Here is a 25937-nt window from a genome sequence, read left to right on the forward strand (position 1 = left end):
GAGTAAAATTTCTATCTTTTATAAAAAGAAGTGTAGATAATATTATATCATTTAAATTTTAAATAATGTGATATAGATACACCTTTTAATATGAAATATTTAATATGAATTGTCAAATTGATTTATTTGAAATGCATGTTTTACTACACGGTATTATTTGTGCCAAACCTTTTTTAGGTAATATGTAGAATTAATTGTATCGAGACCCTCCTTTGAAATATGAATTGATTCTATCATTAGTTTTGTATGGCCTTTCAGTTCATTTGCCAGGACTCAAATCCTTAGCAATCTGTTTTCTCCAACAAATTCTAAAATTACTTCTCCTTAAGGTTGTGCACTTGGAATGCTGTTCTTTCAATCTCAAACTCAGCCATGTGGGTAGATATTTCTAGCATTGCATAAACAATAATCCGTGGGATTTTAAACAGACTTTTTATTAAACACCACAACATAGATATTCTTACATAGGACACAAGATATTCATGAAGCCACTTCATTGGGCATCTACTCTTATTATAAATAATTAGTTTTCCTTTTTATTATATATATGTTGCCTTTTCTTATTATAAACAATATATTGCCAGGCACCTTCATTTGATCTGATCACACATAGCTTCTCCTTTAGTCCTGCATGCAATTAAACAGGAAATATAGGTTAAAAATACTAATGATAAAAGCCAAGAGTTGTAATTTCATGAAATATCCTTTTTAGTTTTTTAGTTTTTCATTATTGTGGGATTCTTCAAAAGGTTAAATCATCCAGTGTTGCACACGTATGCGTGCGCGCGCACACACACACATATACATATATATAGATATATATATATATATATATATATATATTTTTTTTTTCTTTCTATTGTACACTAGAAGTTTTATTTTATAGCTCACTGACTAACAATATATCATGTGTCTTGATTTATTTATTAATTTTAAATTTCAAGTTATTTTTTTTTTTTTAAGGCAACACATGACAAGTTACAATTGATGAGACTTGTTACATGTAATTAGATATATATAAAGGTGTTTATTTCACACTAATATTACACACAAAGTCCATGCAAGTAATTTTTTGCATTTCACAATTTTTTTTTCTTTTTCTGCCGAAAATACTTGAAGTCACAATTTTGAAATGGAAATCCTGACTTAAGTCATAAGTTTAGTGCAGAAAAAGTGGCTGTATACTTTGTATGCAGTAGTGTGTGCATTAGTTATTACTCTAGGTAGATTATGGTTCTTGCCTTGCCTTAATGTAGTCATGTTCAGTCGCTGTCACTTCCGCTGCTGCCATCGCTGTTGCTGCAACTCCTCCTGCTTGCCTTGGACTTCTTCTTGTAGAACACCTTCTCCTTCTTATACTCTGACCCTTTTCTTTCATTTTCTTCTCACTCTTCATTTGGCAAGCCATGCTCATGCCATGAGATGCTTGATGCCCATAGGCTTGACGGCCGTAATTAGCGTGGGCCATTGCGTGGTGGTCGGAGGGTTGACCATGACCATTGGTTTGGCTATGGTATTTATAAGCCTTATGAGTTTTGGACATGGTGTGTTCTGGGTAGTGACTCTGGGTTTGACCATAATACTGAGCCTGTGTTTTAGCCATGTTGTGGTCTGGGTAGTAGGCATGGTTTTGGTCATGCATGTAAGTCTCGCTGTTGGCCATCCCATAGCCATAGCCTCCATGGTGATTTGCTTTCATTCCCCAGCTACCCATATCAGGCACCTTGTGCCCGCCATGAGAGCTTTCATGGCATTTTTGCTGGCAAGATTCGTATGTGGGCTTGTAGCACTGCATTGAGGCCATGGCAACTGAGGCAAGTGGATATCACTCTAGCTCTCTTGGTTTCTCTTGTGGTTGCTTGGTACTGGATGGCAATGCAAGAGCTCTTACACATTGAGTTATAGACAAAGAGAAATTGGAGTTATTTTTCATTTATTTACTTATTTATTAATTTAATACTGCTATTGGGATGGACTTTATAAGACAGCATCTATTATTTCTTTCTTAAAATTAATTAATTAAAAAAGTGGGATTCTTTCAGATTTCTATATATTATCCAAGTTTTGAATATGCTTTTGTGATATGACAATAGGATCCATAAAAAGAAATACAATTAATTTTTTACTTGAAATTGCACATGAAAATGGAATAAAATTCCCATTTTTATATGAGAAATATCAAGAATACTTTTTTTTTTTCCTCACAACTTGTAAAGTTGGAAAATTATATTTGCAACAAGATAAAGGTGGCGTTAAGTACACTAAAATATCATTTCTCTTTATGAGATTGAAGAAAAAAAGAAGAAGAGTATCATGCAAGTGCACTGTATGTCATAAAAACATAAAAAAATGAAGGGTCATGCTAACGAGTACACCCTTAGAGCACTTATTAGTAATCCATTTTAAAAAATTTGATATTACTTTTATAAGAAATGAAAAAAGTTGTCAAAATATTAAAATTTTTTTTTTTTCATTTCTCATAAAAATTTTCTTTAAATAAATTATTAACCAGTGCCTTAAGAATATTCGTTTATATTTCTAAAAAATGAATAATCTAAACTGCAACAGGTTAAATTAATTATTTTCAAGTAAACTTATCACGTTCACTTGACATAATAAATCACATCCATCCACAACAAAGAAGAAAGTATGAAAATTTTTGTATCTTCGAACTTAATGTTTCGATATATGTAAGTACATGTACTGACATGTCCGAATTTACATTAACTATTTCCATTAAAAGGAATTTGTTCAGGGCGCATTGAAAACGCTTTAGACGTACGGTAGGCTAGAGGCAATGACCCAACCCAAACTACTTGGTCTCTTACGAGAATCCAATAAATTGAAAAATGCTATTTCTTTCTTCTGATGTCCATGTTGAGCTCTCCTCTCTCAAGCTTAATAAGCATGTGTCGGAATAGAAGTTTCAAGTTCTTCTTTTTCAATTCAAACAAACCAGATTTGTTTTGGGGCATTGAAGGCAGTGGAGATGGGAATTTGTTTTCTTTATTGGAGTGGAGGAATATAAACTAATTAAATGCATTAGGCTTTAGGTTCTGCTTTCTGTGGTGACCGTTTATCCTAGTATAATAGTCATGCACTTTTAGCTAAGTTTGTCAATAGGGTGGATTAGATCAGCCTAAGGTTTGCCATCTTGCCATGAGCATGAACTATCTTCTCTGCAATTAGTAAAATAAATGAAATGAAATACAAGTTACTAAATTCATTTTTCAAGCTATGGCGTACCCAAAGTAGAAATTCAATGTTTAAAGTTCATGCTCTTTGACCAAAGTTTACCAATTTCCATATTATTGTCTAGTTTCCCTAATTGGTTTTTCACAATAATTATTCAAATATTTCTGTTGTAAGAGGATTATTAAAACAGATATGCATCTCAAAAATCAATGCCCTCTCCTTTTTACTTGAAATTAAGATGATCTATTTTACAAATGGGAGAAAATCTTATTCATAGTAAAAAATTTTGTTGTTTATTATTTTAATGGTACATATAGTATCGTATCATTTAAAATTAAAATGATGTGGCACTTATGTATCATTTTAATTTTGAGAAATTTAATCTTAATCATAAAATAGGCTTTCTCCATTCAATTTAAAAGGTAAAGGATCTAATAGACATTACAAAAAAACTGGACTACTACGGCGGTTTTTTTGTGGTAGGTGCAAAAACCGCCGCTATATGTTGCATATTGTAATGTTTTTTGGGACCACCGCTATAGATATAGTATTTTGCAGTGTCCTATAGTTGCGGGACATACAACCGCCGCAATATATATGTTTTAGCAGTGGTAACTTAGATATAGCGGCGATCCAGAAACTTGCAGCAATAAATACATCATTTTGCACAGATAATTTTTGTAGCGAGTGCAATAAAACACCACTTTATGTCATCTGTTGCAGCGTTTTTTAGGACTACCACTATACATAAGCTCTATTGCGGCGTTCAAGTGGACCGCCGCTATAAATCTAGTCTTTTGCAATGTACTACTACATGGCAGGTTAATGGAGCTCTACAATCTGTATGTTTTAGTAGCATTATGCCTAGCTATAGTGGCGCCCCATAAACCCGCCACTATAGCTAAGATTTACCGGCATTTGTTTCGGTCTATAGTGGTAGTTTTGTGACCGTCGCAATAGACCTTTGAATTGCCCATAATTAGTCCAATTTTTTCCCCTCCCCCCACTTAAATCTATCAATTTAGACCCTTTCCTTTTCATTTCTCATCCAATTGTATCCCTCTAAAAAAAACACACAACACACACACACACACACACACACACACACACACTCTCTCTCTCTCTTCTCTCAAATTAAAATCTCACATCGTTGATCTCAATACCCAAAGATCGATCTTCCCTCCACCACGATGCATTCTCACTCTCAAACCCTAGATTGGGCCTCTGTTTATTAGCACTCATTGCCGCCGCTAACCAATTGAAGCCCCTAATGATCAATATTTGAATATTAATTTCACCAAGTCTAGTGGTATCGAGACTATCTATTAAGTTTGACTGGGTTTGACCAACTTAAACTAAACTTTGATTACGCTTTTCTCTAAATCCGACCGTTTAATTGTAATGATAACTTACCAAAATTTACTTTTCATTACACTCTTCAGATCCAACGGTTAGATTTCAAATCTAAGTTTGGTGTGTGATAGACATGTGCTGTGTACCTGTATGGTTATGTTTTCTCAATCTAATCATCCAATTGGTTTCAAATTTCACCAACACTAATATGTCACCATACTCTTTAATCCCAATGATCAAAATTTGAATATGATTTTCACCAAGTCCAGTGGTCTCGGGACCATCTATTAAGTTTGATTGGGTTTGACCAACTTTGATAAACTTTGATCGCGTCTTTCTCTAAATCCAACCATTTAATTGTAACCATAATTTATCAGAATTAACCTTCATTACACTCTTCAAATCCAATGGTTAGATTTCAAATCTAAGAATGATGCATGATGGACATGTGTTTTATACCTATATGACTATGTTCTCTCAATCTGACCATCCAATTGGTCTCAAATTTTACCAACACTAATATGTCACCATACTCTTCAATTCTAATGATCAAGATTTGAATATGAATTTCACCAAGTCCAGTAGTATCGGGACCATCTATTAAGTTTGATCGGATTTGATCAACTTTGACTAAACTTTGACCGTGCCTTTCTCTAAATCCAACCGTTTAATTGTGACCATAATTTACCAGAATGAACCTTTCATTACACTCTTCAAATCCAACGGTTAGATTTCAAATCTAAGAATGGCACATGATGGACATGTGTTGTGTACCTATGTGCCTAAATATATTCTCTTAATCTGACCATTCAATTGGTCTCAGATTTTACCAACACCAATATGTCACCATACTCTTCAATTCTAATGATCAAGATTTGAATATGAATTTCACCAAGTCCAGTAGTATCGGGACCATCTATTAAGTTTGATCGAGTTTGATCAACTTTGACTAAATTTTGACCGCGCCTATCTCTAAATCCAACCGTTTAATTGTGACCATAATTTATCATAATGAACCTTTCATTGCAATCTTCAAATCCAATTGTTAGATTTCAAATCTAAGAATGGCACATGATGGACATGTGTTGTGTACCTATATGGCTATATATATTCTCTAAATCTGACCATCCAATTGGTCTCAAATTTTACCAACACCAATATGTCACCATACTCTTCAATCCTAATGATCAAGATTTGAATATAAATTTCACCAAGTCCAGTGGTATAGGGACCGACTATTAAATTTGATCGGGGTTGATAACTTTGACCACACCTTTCTCCAAATTCAACCGTTTAATTGTGATCATAATTTACTAGAATTAACCTTTCATTACACTCTTCAAATCCCACGGTTAGACCTTGTAAAAATTAGTTCTTTTTTCTTTTTAATCTCAATGATATCAGATTTTCTTTTTTTGGGTAATTAGTCCTTTTTTTTTTTTTGAATTGTGTTGCTAATACTCGAACTGGGTCTCAAGGAATTTTGCTAATAAATTGTAAATTTGTTTGTTTATGCTAAATTTACAGAGCTACGTGGGCGTTCTCTGTTTTAATTTTCCAAAAGATTAAAAAAAAAAATTAGCAGTAGCAGTAGCAAAAAATAATATAAATGAGAATTTCTTTTAGGATATAAAATTGGATTAGTCAATTTTTTTTTTCTTTTCATGAATTTTCTTAGCAACCAAACACCAAAACTCATTGAGAACAAAACCCAGCAAACATCGAAACACCAAAACCCAGTATTTTCTTGCATTTTTTAATTATTATTATTATTATTATTATTATATTATTAAAGAAAACTCTAATTATATAGCCTTATCCAAAAAAAAAATACTAAGCTTTCCCCCCAGATTTTTTTCTTCCCGCACAAATTTTCATTTCCCACTTTTTTCCTTTTTTCTTTTCTTTCTTTTGTTCATTCAGCGTGTTTCTTTTCCTTCTTTCTTTTCATTTCCCACTTCTCTCTCCCCTCACACCTCTTCTCTCCCCTCACGCCGCCACCCCTAGACACCGATCTACTCTCTCTCCGCTTACGCAGAGTCACAATCCCTAGCCACCACCGACTTGTAAAGTCTCTCACAGCCCCTTCATTGAAAACACTCTCTATTCCTCCTTCTTCTGAATCTCAGAGAACTTTTTCTTCTTCCTCTTCTTCTTTGAAAAACAAGTTGTACTTTTTCCCTAACTCACTACTCTAAAAACACTAAGCTACCACCAGTTCAACCAATGGCCTCCCTGAACAAGAAGTCACTGAAAAAGATGAAGAAGAAGAGCAAGAACAAGAAGAAATGGAGAGGCTTTTGAATATTTCTAATGCCCTTGAATCCTTCGAAAACCAGCTCTCTTCCTTGCGAGTTTTGTCCTTTAAACCCCTTTTCTTCATTTAGGTTTTAACAGAAAAGCCCTAATTTTGATTGCTCTAATTTTTAGACATAATGCGCTTGTGTGTGAAATGGGGTCTTAGTCTTTGATAGTTCATTAAATTGGCTCAACCCCACAAGAAGAAAATGATAAAAATTCAATCTTGGATGGTATTGGTTTAGATGAATGCAAGAATTAATTTACATGAAACCCATTAATTATTCGTTGTTCCTTTTCTTCTTGTGTCTGTAAAAGAGATATACAAGATCTATAATTGTACACAAACAATGGAAGAGTGTAATTTCCTGTTTTGGGTTTAAGCTTGTGTCTAGAACATATTGGAAATTTAATAAATTGGAAGAGTATTATGATAACCTAGAGTATATGCTCCTAGGAATTTAATAAATTTAAAAATTCCCACAAGTTTATTCTTTCGATACTTTTATTTGTGGTTTGAAAATTTTGAAAGGTGATGATTATCTCAATTATGAAACTTGAGATATAGGCTTAATTATTGATGGACAAACCATGAGGATTTCAATGCACCCATGTAATAAAGTGATTTCTAAAACAAAGGAGATGATGCAGAAATGGTTTCAAGACAACTCTTTTTAGTTTCAATTATGAAAACTACATTTGTATGCTGACTAGTTGCATGTTGAGGTTAGGATTTTTTTAATTAGCAAATCACACACGCAACCATCACCCGTTCTTCTGGGGGCTAGGGCTCATTGGCTAGGAAATGGGAATAAGTTAAGAAGAAAATGCGTGTGTCAATTGTTGTTCTATAATGTTATGTTGAAAAGCAGTGAGGCAGTATTATCTACTAAAAAATGAACACATGCTCTATTACCTTAGTTACAACTTATATATTCTTTGCCTAAAATTGAACATGCTTTTCATTTTTGTTTTTTAGTTTTCTTTTATTATGATTTTGGACAATTGAGTGGCTTTTGACAACTGATGCTCATGTTTTTTAAAGCTCTTGCCCCCACCTAGTATGATGCCTAATTGCATATATTTTATGTCATTAAAGAATGATTGGTTAGCGGTGGTTGCCTGACTTGTAACAAGTGAGATTTATTTTTCACATTATTTCTTCTTTTCTATTTATGGCAGCAGACACTACGTTTGACTGGATAGTCATAACTTCCCCTTAGGCAGGTTAAGTCTTTTTGGAGGCATGGAAGTAAGGTTTAGAACTTGTTTACTATACTCTGGCCCACTTAATATAAGTATTTTTTTTCTAGAAGACGTGACTTGAATTTTTGTTTGTGCTTCAATTGTGTCTCCTGTCTTCTTGAGGCTTTGAGCTTTGAGTTTTAAGTTTGCATTTAACAACATTGCTATGATAATGATGTATTTCTTTGTGGGTAAATTACAAATTACCTTCCAATGGTACGAAGTAGCTACAAATTACTTCTGTGTGGTGAGGGGTAGCCCAAGCTTAATAGCTTTAAGTCTCAACGTTTCATGATTTTGCAGTCAGTATCAAACTTAAGTTGATTTTCTTTGTTTTTATATTTGAAAAAGGTTGTGTGAAATCTTAAACAACCATTATGGTTTATGTGTTACAGTGGAAGGCTTGTCTAATCGTGGATTTGAGGTCACAAGGCTAAATAAATATATGATGGTAAAGTAGTGAATATTTTTGTTTTGAAGCAAATTAATTATTTAAAACTGAAGATCCATATGCAACTTTCTTCTACAATCTATGCCTTGTGGATTTTATGTTGCTTTAGTTTATTTCTTAAAAAAATTTCATTGCTATACTGCTTGACCTAGTTGAAAGTTGGATTACTTAATCTTCTAAATGATCTTGGCAGCAAAGAGTTTCTAATTTGAATTCAGCCACATATACATTTGAAACTATTGTTTGGCTAATATGAGAAAGTTTGTCTTATTGGTGGAGATTTGTGAAGCAATCCATTTAAATGGTTGGTCTTCATGCTTTTGTTGGTAGTATCATTATATATATATATATATATATATAATATTTGTGTGAGTGGATGGCTGCCTATGTTAGATGACAAGCAGGCCTTTGAAAAGTATAATGGACCCATGTCATTTTGACTTTTGAGTTCCTCAACTTTTGTCTGCAATTTTTATGTGCAAAGGATAAATTTTTCCAAAGAACTTGTTAAATTTTGTGTTATAATTATGGCCATTAGGTGGTCCTCCAAAAGCTTGGCCTGCAAAATTGCCAAGTTGGCAATCTAATAATAGTTGGATCCTGTTACGTACCAATAGAAAAGAATTATTTTAATTGTGAAGATCAAATGACAAATTGAGAATCCTGGTACTCTAGAGATGTTAGATGTATATTTGGGTTTATAGTATTGTAGATTGGGATTAATTATTTTTACTTTGCCTTTTTACTTTGCCAAGGATGATGTGCTTTGTCCAGTGTGTAGAAGCATGATTATGAAGGTTGCACCTTGACTTATACTACATTGTAAGGAAGTCTGGGGCTTCCTTACCCTTTTTTTTATTTTTATTTTTTATTTTTTTAATATATATCTTAGATGAAAGATTAAGGCTTCCTTACATTTTTTTAAAATATATATCTTAGATGAAAGATTGAGAATGTGATCATGCATAGACGTCTGATAATACGTTGTAAGTAGTGCAAGCTCTAAACTTTGGTTTTCTCTACTTTTTATTCTTTTGGATTATAGCTATTTTGGTTGTAAATAGTGCAAAATTGTCATCTAATTATCTTTATTTGTAAAAATTATTTGTAGGGTACTAGTGCACTAAAGCATGAAGAGAAGGGCAAATGGATTAAGACATAATCTTGTGCAACTAGCTTGTTACTTTTTACTTTATTCGGTATGCTATTTCCAATTTTGGTTCATCTACTGAGATAGTTTTTAAAGTTTTGTGTGTGTTTGTTTATGTTATTAAATATGGGGTAATTGAAAAATGTTAAATTGGAACTGCTATAAAGTTTTGGAACATTTTGGGTGAATTATTGTAGGACTAATGTTGTATAAGTTTTTTCACCTTTTAGTTGTTCATACCTTGTTGAGAAAATAAGAAGGGTTTACATTTTGCATTGTGTACTTGTATAGTCTTGTCCCATTAGCATGTTTATATTTGTGCTTGGGGTGTTTGGCTTGGCTATTGCCTGATTTGTTTTACTTTCTTTTTGTTGCATGGGCATCATTGAAGACTAAACAGGAGAAGAAGGATATGTATTTCCCCATGAGGAAGTATGCTATCAAGGTGTAGGGTGTAGGGCCTTTAGTTCATGTGATCTTGCTACCTTGCTACCATAAATCCATTTGGTTTGCAAATTTTGCCATTTGTTTACTTAATCTTAATTTCATATTGGTGGGACTTGATCGAATGTTTAAATATTTTAGAACTTTGATTGTGGTATTAGCTTGGAACTTTGATAATGGTTATAGACAATATTATGTATTTGATAATATATTTCTTTGTTAATATAATGTTAGATTGGAGACATTTGTGGTGCTATCTAGTTACATTTGTGGTAATGTCTTAGTAGAGCTAAAATTATTACAGGTTATTTGTAATAGAAATGTGGTTTTAGAACCCAGGAGGGAAAAAAAAAATTAACCTATAGCGGTGGGCAAAAACTGCCGCTGAAGGACTAAAATTATGATGGTGTAAATGCACTTTTAATCCCCACATTTTGACTTTTTTCCATTTTAGTCCATACATTTTATTTTTACTACTTTTAGTCCCTAAACCAATTAACGCGGAATATTTAAGTCCTTGAAGCACTATTCCGTCAGCCAACTAACGGAGAAACTGACCTGAGCATTAAAATATTATTAAAAAAATTATTTAACATTTTTTAAATGCCAAAATTAAAAAAAAAAAAATTAATTACTCAATTTAATGTTACTGTAGGAAGAATAGAAACCCTGCAACCAAAAGAACACGATCTCAAAGACCCAGCAACTAAAAGAACAAGTCCGAGGACGAGCCCGACCTTGGCTCCTAGCGCCCGATTTTCGAACCTGACTCCTCCTCCTCCCCTCAGCCCCACTCAATCCAGTCCCCGCCTCAGAGTCCGATTCGCTCTTGATAGGGTGGCCATGGAGATCAATGCCTTGTAAGGTATCCTTGGCGACCTTAGCGACTTCGATTCGCTTGAAGAAGACAAAAGCGTAGTTGCGAGAAGAATAGGAGGTGACGCTATCGAGTGCACCGTACTGGGCAAAGAGATCCATGAGATCTGAGTTCGTAACGTCGTTGGCTAGGTTACCGACCTAGAGATTGTTTGACGGCGTCTCCAATTCGTCAAAATCACCGCCGATTCTTCCTGGCCTAGTGTTCATCATCATCGATTTGTTGTTCGAAGGCGGCATTTGGGGATCGATTAGGAATTTGGGTCTCACCAGAGAGAGAGAGAGAGAGAGAGTGATTGGGTTTGGAGAGAGAGAGATAGAGAGATTTGATTTTGGGGAATGGTCTAGAGAGAAAAAAGAGAAGTGGATGAGAGTGAAAAGAGGGGTGAATGAGATTTGATTAGGTTTGGTGGTTTCGGGTTATTGCTGTGTTTATTTTGAATTTCTGCGTTTTTTTTTCATGTGAATTTTATTATTTTTTTTGGGTTTATGGGTTTGATTTGTTGGAGGATTCAGTGGAGGAAAGGGATTTTGAATGAATTTTTGCATGTGAATTTTTGCATGTTTAATTTTCTGGGCAGCCTTCATGTTCTTTCCCGAAGAATATGAAGAACATGTTACTTTGTTCTTCTGAAAATAATGAAAAGAAAAAAAAATTTCAATTACTCTTTTTAATTGGTTTATGTTTGTTATTGTGTTCTTTGTGTTTGTGAACTTGTGTTAATGTTTAAATTTGAGTTTGTGTTTTTTGTGTTTGGTAAGAATATGAATCATATACGGAGAAGAACATAAAGAACATGAATATGTTCTTTTGAGTTCATCAAAAAAAGAATATGTTCTTTTGCAAAAAAAAAAAAATGGAATTAAAAAAATTCATTTTAATTAAAAGAAAGTAAATTTTTTTGTTTGAAAGAAAATAATTTTTTTTGTTTGTTTTTTTATTTTTTTTAATTAAAATTGAGTAATTAATTTTTTTAAAATTTTGGCATTTAAAAAATGTTAAATAATTTTTTTAATAATATTTTAATGCTCAGGTCAGTTTCTCCATTAGTTGGCTGACGGAATAGTGCTTCAAGAACTTAAATGTCCCGCGTTAATTGGTTTAGGGACTAAAAGTGGTAAAAATAAAATGTAAGGACTAAAATGAAAAAAAAAAAAAGTCAAAATATAAGGACTAAAAGTGTATTTACGCCAATTATGAAATAATTGGAGGCCTATACTAGCGTTTTTGGCCCGTTGCTAAAGCCTCACACATATAGTGGCGGGCGTAACCGCCGCTAAAAGGTGAGTAGAGTTTGTTGTTTAATAAACCCTATAGCAGTGCTTAATGCTCACCACTAAAGGTTGTCACATATAGCGGTGGGTCTATCCCGTTGCTAAAAGGTCGCTTGACCCGAATGGTAACCTTATATGGCGGCGTTTTTCTACTCGCCGCAATAGGCCAAAAGTGTCACTAAATGGCCAATCTATTGCAGCATTTTTTGTTACCGCCGCAATAGAGCTATTGTGGCAATACAAGGCTAGCGAGTGGAACCGCCACAATAGTCTAGTTTTTTTGTAGTGAGAAAGCTAACGCAAAAAATATTCATGGTTGCAAAGCTTAGTTTTAATAATATTTGTAATTTGAAATACTCATTCCATGGTTGAAAACGCTGAACTCCCATTCTTAATAATATTTTTTCATGAACTATCAAATCATACAAATAGAGTTTGTTTGTCAGCAAAAAAATATAATCGATTCTAAAAGATTTATGGGTTAAATTCAAGTTATACTTGATGTAATTCTAAGCAATGTTACATCATTCAATAACTTGTTATTAAATTTATATTTTAAAAATTCCACCATTGGATTAGATATTCTATAGTTCTTAATCTACATGCCAATTTCATGTTAATCGGAGTTTATTTACCATTTGATTCAAAAACTCATCTTTCATACATTATTTTAAACTACAAAAATTTGAATTTAAAAAATTGATTGATGTCATGGCTATTGATTTTTAATCATCTTAAAATTTTGTAAGTATGAAGAATATATGAAATAAGTTAAGAATAAACAACTCTTACTACAGCCTCACTAAATCAATAGTTTATTTGTTGTAATTGAAAATTGATTCCGACACTAAAAATATCTAATTGTTAATTATCCTCAATTATAAAATAATCATGTTTATGACAAAAATAGTACATACCTATTTTCTAAACAAGAGGCACTAGATCTAGTGCTCATTAGCAAATGTGTTATTTTGCTTAAACTAACTAAGCAATTAAAAAGATTTCAAATGAAGAAGAAGAGAAATAGACTCTTTAGTACATATGAAATAAAATTTTAAGTTCTTAACCTTGAAATGGCCTCTCCATTTAAATAGAGAGAATCCTATTCCAAGTATTTTCCATGGTTATTCTACGATTACTTTAATATATAGAGAGAGAATTCTATTTAACACACATCAGATTTTTTTTTTTATCTTCAATTCTTGATCTATTGAGCTGCTATCGAGAATCGTTTTTTGATCAATTCAGCTACATTTGAAAGGCTATCAAAGACTTGTTCGATTGATCAAGCATCAACTGAAGGGTTGTACGTCCCTAGAAATCCTCTATTCTTTGAGCTTCATCTTGAACATTACAACTTGTACTTTGATAACACATTGCAGACTCATTCAAGATTACATTATCATAGAATTTTTTTGATCTAAATCCTAGCAAAGGCTTCATCCAAGATTAACCTAAGATTACACACACACACACACAATCTTCAATAAATAAATTATAACATGTTGAGAGCCAAATAGTAAAAATGTAGTGGTTTAGGGCTTTAAGGCACAAATGCAAATTGCTAAGGTTGAAATATAAAAACCCTCTATGTTATTTGTTGATAGACTAAGCTACCAAAATTGTGGCCTTTTGTGTTAAAATAGAAAAATATTAAGAAGAATAAAGAGAACAATGTTCGAGAGAAAGAATATGGAGGATTAATTTAAGATTTTTTTTCTTAGATGTAATTGTGTACATGGTGCCATATTATTTAAAATTTTAAATGATGTGGCATAGATACACATTTGGTTATAATTATATAGTTAGGACTATGTCTATAATTAGGAGGAGGATTCTGATTACGATTTGCACTAGGATTATATAAAGGGTTTTGTCCTTGAAACTGAAAAGCACAGCAAAGTAATATAGAAAATGAAGAAGAAAACAGAGGAAGTTTAGAGAAGAGAAGTGATTCCAAAGAAATGAGAAATTCTGTTATTGATTTCATTGATCTGATACAATCCCCAAATATATATCCCTAACTGTATCCGTATATTGTGGAATGGAATAACAAATCCTAATCAACCCATTCTAGATCACTGACAGGTGTACAGCCTCTTACCCTTCCTTATGCTACCTGTAGTTCAGCCTATTATAACTATGCTACAGGTCGTTTACCAGCTGCTCTATCATCAGCTTCAGTGGCTCTATCATTAGCCTTGTTGTCTTGTGCTTGAGCCTTTACCTCAGCATGTATGAGTGCCTCTACATCCCCCCTCAAACTGAGGGGAGGAACACCCATCAGTTTGGAAGCAAGATCAAGAAACCGAGGAGAGGGAAGAGCCTTGGTAAAAATATCAGCTAGCTGATCAAGAGTGGAAATAAAATTAAGCTTCAACTCCTTAGCAAGTACCTTTTCACGAATGTAATGATAATCCACCTCAATATGCTTGGTACGAGCATGAAAGATGGGATTGGATGCCAAAGCCAAAGCAGAGACATTATCACACCAAAGCATAGGAGGAAGGGACAAGAAGATACCCAAATCTTTAAGAATCATCCTAAGCTAACTCAACTCAGTAGCAGTAGTAGCTAATGCCCTGTATTCTGCCTCAGTAGAGGACCTAGCCACAGTCAGCTGCTTCTTAGCAGACCAAGTGATAGGAGAGTTACCCAAAAACATCACCATACTAGTAATGGATTTCCTATCAAGGGGATCACCGGCCCAATCAGCATCACAGTAAGCTGAAATGGCCAAAGGGCCAGGCTGAAAATGAATACCATGATGTAAAGTACCCTTGATATACCTAAGAATCCTCTTGGCTGCCACAAGATGATGTTGAGTAGGCTTGCTCATAAATTGACACACTTGCTGAACAGAAAAAGCCAAATCTGGTGAAGGTCAAGTATTGCAGCCCACCAACCATGCTTTTAAAAACTGTAGGATCATGAAGCAGAGGGTTGGACTGAGAGTTGACATGAATTGTGGGAGAGCAGGGAGTAACACAAGGCTTGCAGTCCAACATTTTAAACTTGGTCAGTAAATCCAATGCATACTTGGATTGATGTACAAATAACCCTTGAGAAGTAGACTTAATCTGAAGACTAAGAAAATAAGTAAGAGGACCTAGATCTTTCAAGTTAAAGACTCTGGCAAGCCTTGAAACCAAATGATCAATGAAAGAAGTACTATTCCCAGTAACAATAATATCATCCACATATAGAAGTAGGTAGACCACAAAAGAATCATGATGCAAGATGAACAAATTGGAGTCTGCAGATGAGGAATGGAAACCAAGATGAAAAAGCTCAGGGGTAAAGCTATCAAAGCAGGCCCTAGGAGCCTGTTTAAGACCATAAATTGCTTTGTGAAGCTTGCATACATAGTCAGGATGAACAGGATCCACATAACCTTGAGGCTGTGACATGAAAACCTCTTCTTGAAGCACACCATGTAGAAAGGCATTAGAAACATCTAGCTGCTTCAAGGACCAATGATTCTAAACTGCCAAAGCTAAGACAATCCTGACAGTTGCTGGCTTAACAACTGGACTAAAGGTTTCATCATAGTCCAAGCCATATTGTTGTAAGAAACCCTTAGCAACCAACCTTGCTTTATACCTAGCAATGGATCCATCACTGCCCCTTTTAATTTTGTACACCCACTTACAATGAACCACATTCTTAGCAGCAGGAAGAGGGACTAAGGACCAAGTATTTTGCTTTAATAGGGAATTGTACTCAGAATCCATAGCTTCAATCTAGTGTGGAAATCTAGAAGCAATATGAAAGGTAGGAGGTTCCTCTTGAACATAATTTGTCACAACAACATAAGCTTTGGGCTTGAATATGCCATGTTTGGATCTGGTAAGCATAGGATGAGAATTGGGAAGGGAATGAGAAGCAAATGGGACAACTGATGTAAAGGGCACTATAGAAGTGGAAATATCAGAAGAGGAAGACTCAATAGGACCCGAGGAAGGCATAAGATCAAATGATGGTGAAGTAACAATGGTAGGAGCAGCAGTAGGTACAGTACAACCCTCATTAGACTTAGATAAAGGGGAAAAGGCAATAGGTAAAGTGGCAGAAATAGCAAACAAGGGAGAAATAGAAGAACCGGGTAAAAGTGTAGATAACCAAAGGTCCAAAGAAGGCTTGATAGGAGAGATATGAACAGAAGAATCAGATGGAGATGTGGGGAGAATAGGAAAGTCAGACTCATGGAAAAGGACATGTGGAGTGATATAGACCTTTTGAGTGTTAGGATCAAAACAAATATACCCCTTGGATAATGGAGGATACCCTAAAAAAATACATTTAGAAGACCTAGGCTGAAGTTTATGGGCTGTATAAGGTGTTAAATGTGGAAAGCAAGCACAACCAAAAGTTTTGAGATTATTTAAAGAAGGAGGAGAGTGAAATAACATTTCCCAAGGAGACTTAAAGTCTAACACAGAGGAAGGAAGTCTATTTAACAGGTAGATGGCAGTGCTAAAAGCATAACACCAATAGGAGGAAGGAAGGTTGGACTGGTACAGCATGGACAAACCACTTTCAACAATTTGTCTATGCTTCCTTTCAGCAACTCCATTTTGCTAAGGAGTATAAACACAAGAAAGCTGATGGTGAATACCATGATCTAAGCAAAGGGATTTAAAGGAATTATTAATATATTCACCCCTACCATCAGTCCTAAGGGTTTTGATTTTGACTCTAAATTGATTCTCCACAAGAGTTTTAAAATGCAAGAAAACAGTAAACACTTCAGACTTTTGTTTAAGAAGAAACAGCCAGGAAAATCTACTAAAGTCATCAACAAAAATGACATAGTATTTATATCCAAGTATAGAAGGAACAGGAGCAGGGCCCCAAACATCACTGTGTACAAGTTGTAAAGGACAAGAACTAGACTTAACATGTTGTGGAAAAGGAAGTTTGTGCATCTTAGCACTTATACAAGACTTACATTGGGAACAAATGTCACTATGAACAGAAATTGCAACATGATTATTGAGAAAAGATAAAGCAAAATGAAGAAGCTTGGAGCATGGGTGACCAAGTCTTTGATGCCACAACATTGCCTCATTGGAAACAGGAGCATGGACAGAGGACTTGAAAGCAAAAGATGAAGAAAGGGCTGAATCAGCAGAGAGGTGTGAGGGAAAAGGAGTGGGATATACACCATCCTTACTCAGGCCTTGATAAAGAACCTTCCTCGTAGCCAAATCCACAATTAAGAACTGATTGGCATCAAAATAACAAAAGGCTTTGTTTTTTAAACATAGTTTGTGAACAGATAAAAGATTGGAAGCCAAATCAGGAACCCTAAGAATATTGTCTAAACGAAAACAATGAGAAGAGGTTTGAAGCTTACCATTTCCAACATGAGTCACAGGCAATTCTTGTCCATTTCCAACAGTAATAGATTCTTAACCATTGGCAGCTTGTGATGTCAGAGAGAGCTGAGAAAGGTCAGGGGTAACATGATCAGAACACTCTGTATCAGTAAGCCAACTTGAGGAATGTGATGAAGCAGAGTTAGCTGTTGCTGTCATAGCACTAGCAGCCATTGATGCCAATTTGGATGGAGCATGTCTGCCTTGATAGGCAAAATTCATGCGATGGTAACAATCCAAGGCAGTGTGACCATTATTGCCACAAATTTGACAAGTAGGTCTTGAAGACTGAGATGAGCCTTGAGGCTAAAAAGAGGGAAAACCAGAACCATTCTTGTGTTGGAAAGTAGGAAGTTGAAGAATACCATTTGCATTACCAGATAACTGACCAGAGGATTAACCATGATTAAACCCAAAATTAGGGCCAAAATTATGAAATCCTCTACCTCGACCCCTTTGATTTCCATTTCTACCTCTTCCTCTAGTGGTATTCTGATTAAAACCACTCTGAAGAAACATAGCCATAGGTATATCCCTAGTCTCAGACTTCTTCTTAATGGCTCTTTCTTCTGCATTCAACAATGTATTCAACTCCTCTATAGTAATTATATCATTACGGGTCCTTATAGCAAAACAAAATGCACTATATTCATTTGGTAAAGCTTCTAAAACCAAATGTATAATCTCTTCCTCATCAACCAACACAGCAACATAACTCAATCTATCCCTAGCTTCTTTGATTCTTTGAAAGAAATTATCCATGCTTTCAGGACCTTTCTTAATACTCAGTAATTCATTCCTCAAGCTTAAAACATGAGAACGAGATACAGAAGCAAACCTCTTTTCGAGCACAGTCCAGACTGCCTTTGCAGATCTCTGACCCACTGTGAGCACTAGAACTGATGGAGATAACCTAGAATTGATAAAGGTGAAAAGTGCTTGTTCTCTGCTTCTCCAACTGGTATACTCTGGATTAGATTCTCCAGTAAAATTTCCAGAGCTATCCTTCAAGAAAGAATTAGGAGCTAGACATGAACCATCAAGAAAACCGATCATCGCATAGGCCTCAAGAATCACACCGATTTAATGCCTCTAGATGATATAATTGGTGAAATCGAGTTTCACGGTCATCATGCTTGACATACTTGACAAGAGAAGCAACGAAGGATTTACCAAAGAGCTTGTGGCTGAAGCGGTTGAAGAAGTTGTTGAAGGACTGGAGCTCGGAGCAGAAGCCATTAATGGTGGCTTTGATACCATGAAAAGCACAGCAAAGTAATATAGAAAATGAAGAAGAAAACAGAGGAAGTTTAGAGAAGAGAAGTGATTCCAAAGAAATGAGAAATTCTGTTATTGATTTCATTGATCTGATACAATCCCCAAATATATATCCCTAACTGTATCCATATATTGTGGAATGGAATAACAAATCCTAATCAACCCATTCTAGATCACTAACACGTGTACAGCCTCTTACCCTTCCTTATGCTACCTATAGTTCAGCCTATTATAACTATGCTACAGGTCGTTTACCAGCTGCTCTATCATCAGCTTCAGTGGCTCTGTCATCAGCCTTGCTGTCTTGTGCTTGAGCCTTTACCTCAGCATGTATGAGTGCCTCTACAGAAACCACCATATCTTTAACATTCCTCTTAGTTGCTCATCAACGGCTATGGTATGGAATTTTAGCCCAAGAGCAGTTAGAATGTTACTATGATCACTCCCTGCAGGTAAGAAGCTATCTTAGTTGCTCCCCTTTAACTATTTTTTCCCAACCAAAAATACATTCCTCTCAGTTAAGGTGAAAGTCTGAGAACAAGAAAGTGCGACCAAACATGGATTGAATGGAGCGCGCATATTTTCCATAGCAAAGGTGGAATACCATGCGGATGCTTGGTGATCCAAGCTTGGCGTTCCAAGGGTATAATGTAGATCATTCTTGTGGAGGTTATCAGTAGGATGCTTGATCTAAAAAACCTGGTCTAAGAAACTTGACTGAAGGTGATACAGATGCGTGATAAAAAAGAAAGCTAGATTTCAGTCAAGTAGAGCATACTATATAATAAGACGCATGGTCTAAGAAATATAGATAACATGACAAAAATTGGTGATGAAACGGAAAGTTATATAATCTTGTCTCATGAAGAATGGGAAAAAAAAAATGCTTTCTGTGATGAAATTTTATGATTTGAGCGTGATTGATTGTTAGGGTAGTTGCAGCGGTTGTGTTTAGATTAATTAGAGCAAGGTAACACCTTTCTTACAAATATAATCCAGTTTTAATCTGGTTGTCATTTAAGGCCATAGCTTGTTAGTGCTAAACACAACTAAAGAGCACATCAATAATACTGTGACAGTCTAACCCAAATACTTAAATTAAAGGGATTTGGATTCAACTATATCTATATCAATATCAACTGATCACTTTCTTTACCTTTTCTTAAAGTAAGGTAACCCTTTGCATGTGTTCTACACCGTCTGCGGCAAACCTTTTTCTTGGAGATATTATATGATTAATTGTATTGATATCGTCCGTTCACATATGAATAGATTCAATCATTAGTTTTGGATGGCATTTCGGTTCATGTGCCAAGACTCAAATCCTCAGCAATCTGTTTTCTGCAATAACTTCTAAAATTACTTCTCTTTAAGGTTGTGCATTTGGAATGCTGATCTTTCAGTCTTAAACTAAACCATGTGGGTAGATATTTCTGGTATTGCATAAAAAAAGATCCCCGGATGTTAAACGGACTTTTATTAAAGACCACAACATAGATAGTTCATAGTCTTACATAGGACACAAGATATAGATATTCATGAAGCCACTTCATTGGGCATCTACTCTTATTAGTCTTCTTAATTTACTTATATTATATAATTGCCAAAGCACCTTCATTTGATCTGATCACACATAGCTGCTTCTTAAGTCCTGCATGCAATTAAAAAGAAAAATTATGTTAAAAATGTTGATAATGAAAGTAAAGAGTTGTACTTTTATGGGGATCCTTTTAATTGTTTATTAACTTTTCAATTTCTTGAGATCTTTGAAAAAGTTAGATTCTTGTATTTTCATGTTTTATTTTATACTCTACAAATTATATATATGTTATTCTATTTTAAACTTCAGTTACTAATATGAGGAAAAAAAAAAAAGCAACATATTTTTTTTCTTAGAACAAAAAAAGGAAAAAAAAGCAACATATGATAGATTGTGATTGAAAGAACTTATTAGTCCATATAGTTAATTTATGACTCTTACGTTGCCTTTATGCAGTCATTATCTTCAATCGCTGTCACTTCCGCTGCTGCCATCAGAATCGTTGCAGCTCCTCCTGCTTGACTTGGACTTCTTCTTGTATGACATCTTCTCCTTCTTATACTCAGACCCCTTTTCTTTCATTTTCTTCTCACTCTTCATTTGGCAAGCCATACTCATGCCCTGAGATGCATGCTTTTCTTTCATTTTCTTCTCAGATTTCATTTGGCAACCCATGCTCATGCCATGAGATGCATGATGACCATAGGCTTGGCCATGGCCGTAATTAGCATGGGCCATTTCGTGGTGGTCAGAGGGGTGACCAAGGCCATTGGTTTGGCTATGGTACTTATAAGCCTCATGAGTTTTGGACATGGTGTGTTCTGGGTAGTGGCTGTGGGTTTGACCATAATACTGAGCCTGTGTTTTAGCCATGTTGTGGTCTGGGTAGTAGGCATGGGTTTGGTCATGCATGTAAGTCTCGCCGTTGGCCATCCCATAGCCATAGCCATAGCCTCCATGGTGATTTGCTTTCATTCCCCAGCTACCCATATCAGGCACCTTGTGCCCGCCATGAGAGCTTTCATGGCATTTTTGCTGGAACTGAGCCTGTGTTTTAGCCATGTTGTGGTCTGGGTAGTAGGCATGGGTTTGGTCATGCATGTAAGTCTCGCCGTTGGCCATCCCATAGCCATAGCCATAGCCTCCATGGTGATTTGCTTTCATTCCCCAGCTACCCATATCAGGCACCTTGTGCCCGCCATGAGAGCTTTCATGGCATTTTTGCTGGCAAGTTTCGTATGTGGGCTTGTAGCACTGCATTGAGGCCATGGCAACTGAGGCAAGTGGATATCACTCTAGCTCTCTTGGTTTCTCTTGTGGTTGCTTGGTACTGGATGGCAATGCTGAGCTCTTATATATAGGCTTAGAGAAATCGGTTCTCGAATTAATTAATCTGTAAAAGTGGGGATTCCTTTAAATTTTTATATCATGCATGCAGCTTTTGAAGATGCTTTTACAAGAGGCCGAAAAGATCCAGGACAGAAATGCAATCACCAATCATTTTTATAATTTGAAGATGCCCAAGGATTAGATTCCCCATTTCCATAACAGGAAGTAAGATGTCCAGACTTCATGCATTATTTCAGTTGAGTGATACTAAGTTTATAACCAATTTTATTACATAAATTTTTATAGAGCAGTGGTAATTACATATTGTGTTTACAGGACACAGACACAACCTTGCAATTATAACTAAAATTGTGTTTTCAAAACACAACTTTAATTAGCGATTTTTATAAACTACTGCATCGTGCGTGAACTTTTAAATGTATAACAAGAATATATTTTAAAATTTTATTTATTATAATATTATATTGTTGATATGGTTTTTTTTTAGAGAACTATTATTTTAGTTTATCATATTGTTAAGTGGCAGTCTCACATTCACTATTATGTTAGTTTATAATTCTTATATTATAAAATCCAATTTATTTTAACATTTTCCTTCACTCAAAGGAATTTGTTCACCGCCCATTGAAGACGAAAAGACGAAAGGATACTGTGTGACCCAACCCATACTAATTGGTCTCTTCTAAGAATCCGATCCCCCAACCCCCCACAATGACCAACGGAGCACAATAAACTGACAAAAATAGAAATTGTATTTTCCAATTGCAATCTTCTCTCTATCTCTCTCTCTCATTAAAGTCAAGTACGTATGTGATAGAAATTTCAAAAACTTATTCAAACAAACAACATTTTTCTTGGGACACTAAAGGCAATGCATGGATCGAGCTAGACTGGAATTTCTTTTCTTTATTGGGGGGGAGGATTATGGGGCAATTATTAGTTTATATGAATAGTATCATGTAAAGTGTATATGTTGTAGGCAAAAATGTGGCAAATGTTAGCCACTTATGTTTTTGGCTGCCTTTTGGACATAAATTTTTAAACATAAACTTTTGTTTTTGGCTGGCAACCAAAACATAAATTTAAGTTGACCTAGCCAATAGAAAAATCCTAATCTATTAAGCCTTTCAATACAATTTAGTAGAAAACCCTAAAGGCATCATATTATAGGACTCCAAACCTTTTTATTAAATAAATTCTCCTCATCTACTGTGGGTAGAGGACTCATTCTCGTCTCCTTCTTCAAACTATTGTTCATATGGTTCATAGAGAAATCTCTAAGAAAAAGTAGAACAATATTCATTTTGCATCATATCTAAAAGATTTCAAATACCTAGTGTGAGCTTTTTAGGTCCTTTGCATTTGCATCAAGCTTTCCATATTTCCCTTTTTAGATAAATTCACACCAAAAATACTATAGTTTAAAAAAAAAAAAAAAAAAAAAAAAAAAAAAAAAAAAGAAGATAAACTACAATACCTCGCCTCATTGGGTAAGGTACTATAGCTAAATATTTCCTTTTAAAAATATTTTCTCTAACATCTCTCTCTCTGACTCTCAAGATCGAGCAAGGAGCAAACTACCTAGAACTGGAGCTTGCGATTTGGTCCTTCAATTCGATAAACGCCTATTCGGCCCCAATCTCTCGAACTGAGTTGAATACGATGACAAACGAACGTCCTTCGAGTAGATAAATTCCTTTGGAGAAGATGAAGGCAGAAACTGTTTCTTCTTTGAAGATGATGGTGTTTTTGTCTTTGGTTCCTTTGATAGAAGGCCAATAAGAGATCTACTGTGCATTGACTTTAGATGACCATTTTAACATGCCAAGCCTCTTGTGAAGGTCTATCCTGCAGACTGCTGGAGCTACTTAAGAAACTACTTGCCCCTCCAAATCATAACTCCCTTCCTCCATGAAAATTCATGGACTTGAGCCACGAATTAGAGCTTGAAGTGATAAGTCGAGTTATTTGTTGTGGATGAGGATAAATATATAGCATATTTCTTAAGCTTTGCTTGATTCTCAGTCATGGATTTTAAAGATTTTTCCTTGTATCAAAGATTTAATTTGGTCTTTGTAAGAGAAAAAGAGACGTTGATCTAGCAAGTATTAGTGAAATTGATGCCCAGCATGTGGGTAAGTGTAGAAAAGGTATATTTGACCTTGTAAATGTGTCATACTCTCCATTTGTTGAGATTTTGTTTTGTCCCTAACCAACAAATGAAGCTTTATTTCTTTTTGTCTCTTAAACAGTTGGGTTTGGGCTTGAATGGTTGGGCCTTGTTCAAATAGGTCCAATGCTTTGATGTGCATGGGCTTCACAACTTGAATAGCCCAAATTATTTAACTAGCCCATTTTATGAAAGCTAGGGCTATTACTCGGGAAGCCCATCCCATGAGATATGAGAAAAATAAGGTCATGAGCCCTGATTTGTGAACTAGCGAGATTTAGACCTTGAACACATTTCCCGAACTAGCAAGATTTAGGCATTAAACCCTTTTCGTTAAGTACCAAGGTTTCGCTTTTGATCTCAATCTGTGAAGTATTGGGCTTTAGGCTTTGAGCCTATTGCGTGAAGTGGGGAAAATTAAGTAAGTCACGATCTTTTTTTTTTTTTTTTTTTTTTTTTTGAGCAAAGTAGTAAGTCACGATCTAATTTGTGATGTGAAGAAAATAGAAATTTATGCCCAATCCATGAAGTCAATAAATAACATGGATTATGAGCTCAGTACATGCTATTGAATATATATGAGTCAGGAAAAATAGCGTATGTGCCAAGCGCATAAGATACCATTTCCTGTGAATTGTGAGTTCATCTTATAAATTAAAGAAGGTATGGATTATGAGCCCAATCTAGAAATATATAGATTCTTGGCAAGAAACCTCAATCCGCATAGTGATATAAAATATAAGCTTTTGGGGGCTTTAAAGAAATTTAACCAAAGTATCATTATTTCTTACTTTAAAATAATATTGACGCGGTGTGGAATGCCCAATAAAATTGGGACATGTGGTGGGAAAAAATACTTTTTGTAAGAACTAATACAAGAATGCATATCATAAGACTGAGTTTTTATCAAAACAAAAATTTATAATAAAAATGATCAAATTAATAATTTTTAAAAATAGTGAAACTTCTATTATAAAATGCGGTGCCAATAATTCCCTTATTTTTGTTATTGCAATTTTATTGGTTATTTGTGTGGATTATATATATACCTCTCACAAAAAGTATAACATTTCTTTGATTATTTGTGAAAGTCTAAACAAGCCCTTGCAAATACGTGAAAATCAAAGATAATATAAAATCTACTCTTACAAAAAAAATATGGAGCCAAATATTCCCCTCAATAAATAATTCAACATTTTATTTATTATCTATGAGCAACTACTATTTCCCTCAAAGATATCTCCTTTGAACTTGATCTACCATCTGTTATAATTGAGGGAGATTCAGAGGTCATCATCAAAGCTCTGAGAAGTGTAGATGAATCTCTCGCCTTCTTTAATCATTTGATTGCTTCTGCAAAACAATTTACATTTGCCTTTCGTAGTATATCTTTTTCCCATACTCGTAGATTAAGTAACTTTGTAACTCATAACCTATAAGAATGTGAGACATATATGCTAATGGTTTAATTGTGTGGATAGTGGATGTTCCTCCACACTTTCATCATGTACTTCTAGCTAATTATAGTTGAGTTTTTTTTAATAAAGTTTCGAGATTTTCCTCTCAAATAAAAAAAAATTATTGCCCTTACAAAAAATATATATACACCCTAACAAAAAAAAAATATATATATATATATATATATACACTTTCAGTTAGGGCGTCCATATTACCCTTACAAAAAATTATGACGAGACTATTTTCTTCCAACAAAATCTACAATCTTGACAATGCGATATGCCATTTGTGACCTTTTTTTTTAACACAAAATTTTGCATTTTCATCAAATATTTGTGAGGGTTTTCTTTTACCTCACAAAAACATGCTGTATCGGTGCTCATAAAGGTTTCCACCAGAAGCCATTTTTTTAGTGAAATCAAGCAAATTAAGTAAGTGGAGTCTACCATTCTTTTTTGATAAAAATTCCACGA

The 25937-nt window shown here is 34.7% G+C and overlaps 1 long non-coding RNA gene and 1 other non-coding gene across 2 annotated transcripts; both read right to left on the bottom strand.

The window, feature by feature from the left end:
• Nucleotides 1–413: 413 nt before the first annotated feature.
• LOC136070967 (uncharacterized) lies at nt 414–1944 on the bottom strand. Its single transcript, XR_010632245.1, has 2 exons — nt 1242–1944; nt 414–627 (listed from the first exon to the last, which is right to left on the bottom strand). It is a non-coding gene; the product is annotated as an uncharacterized LOC136070967 (long non-coding RNA).
• An 18464-nt stretch (nt 1945–20408) lies between these two features.
• On the bottom strand, nt 20409–21523 carry LOC112023907 (uncharacterized). The gene is made up of 2 exons (XR_010632240.1): nt 20928–21523; nt 20409–20597 (listed from the first exon to the last, which is right to left on the bottom strand). It is a non-coding gene; the product is annotated as an uncharacterized LOC112023907 (transcript).
• Between the last annotated feature and the right edge of the window lie 4414 nt (nt 21524–25937).

Source organism: Quercus suber, unplaced genomic scaffold (genome assembly GCF_002906115.3).
Source record: "Quercus suber isolate HL8 unplaced genomic scaffold, Cork oak 2.0 scaffold_274, whole genome shotgun sequence".
Classification (NCBI taxonomy): Eukaryota; Viridiplantae; Streptophyta; class Magnoliopsida; order Fagales; family Fagaceae; genus Quercus; species Quercus suber.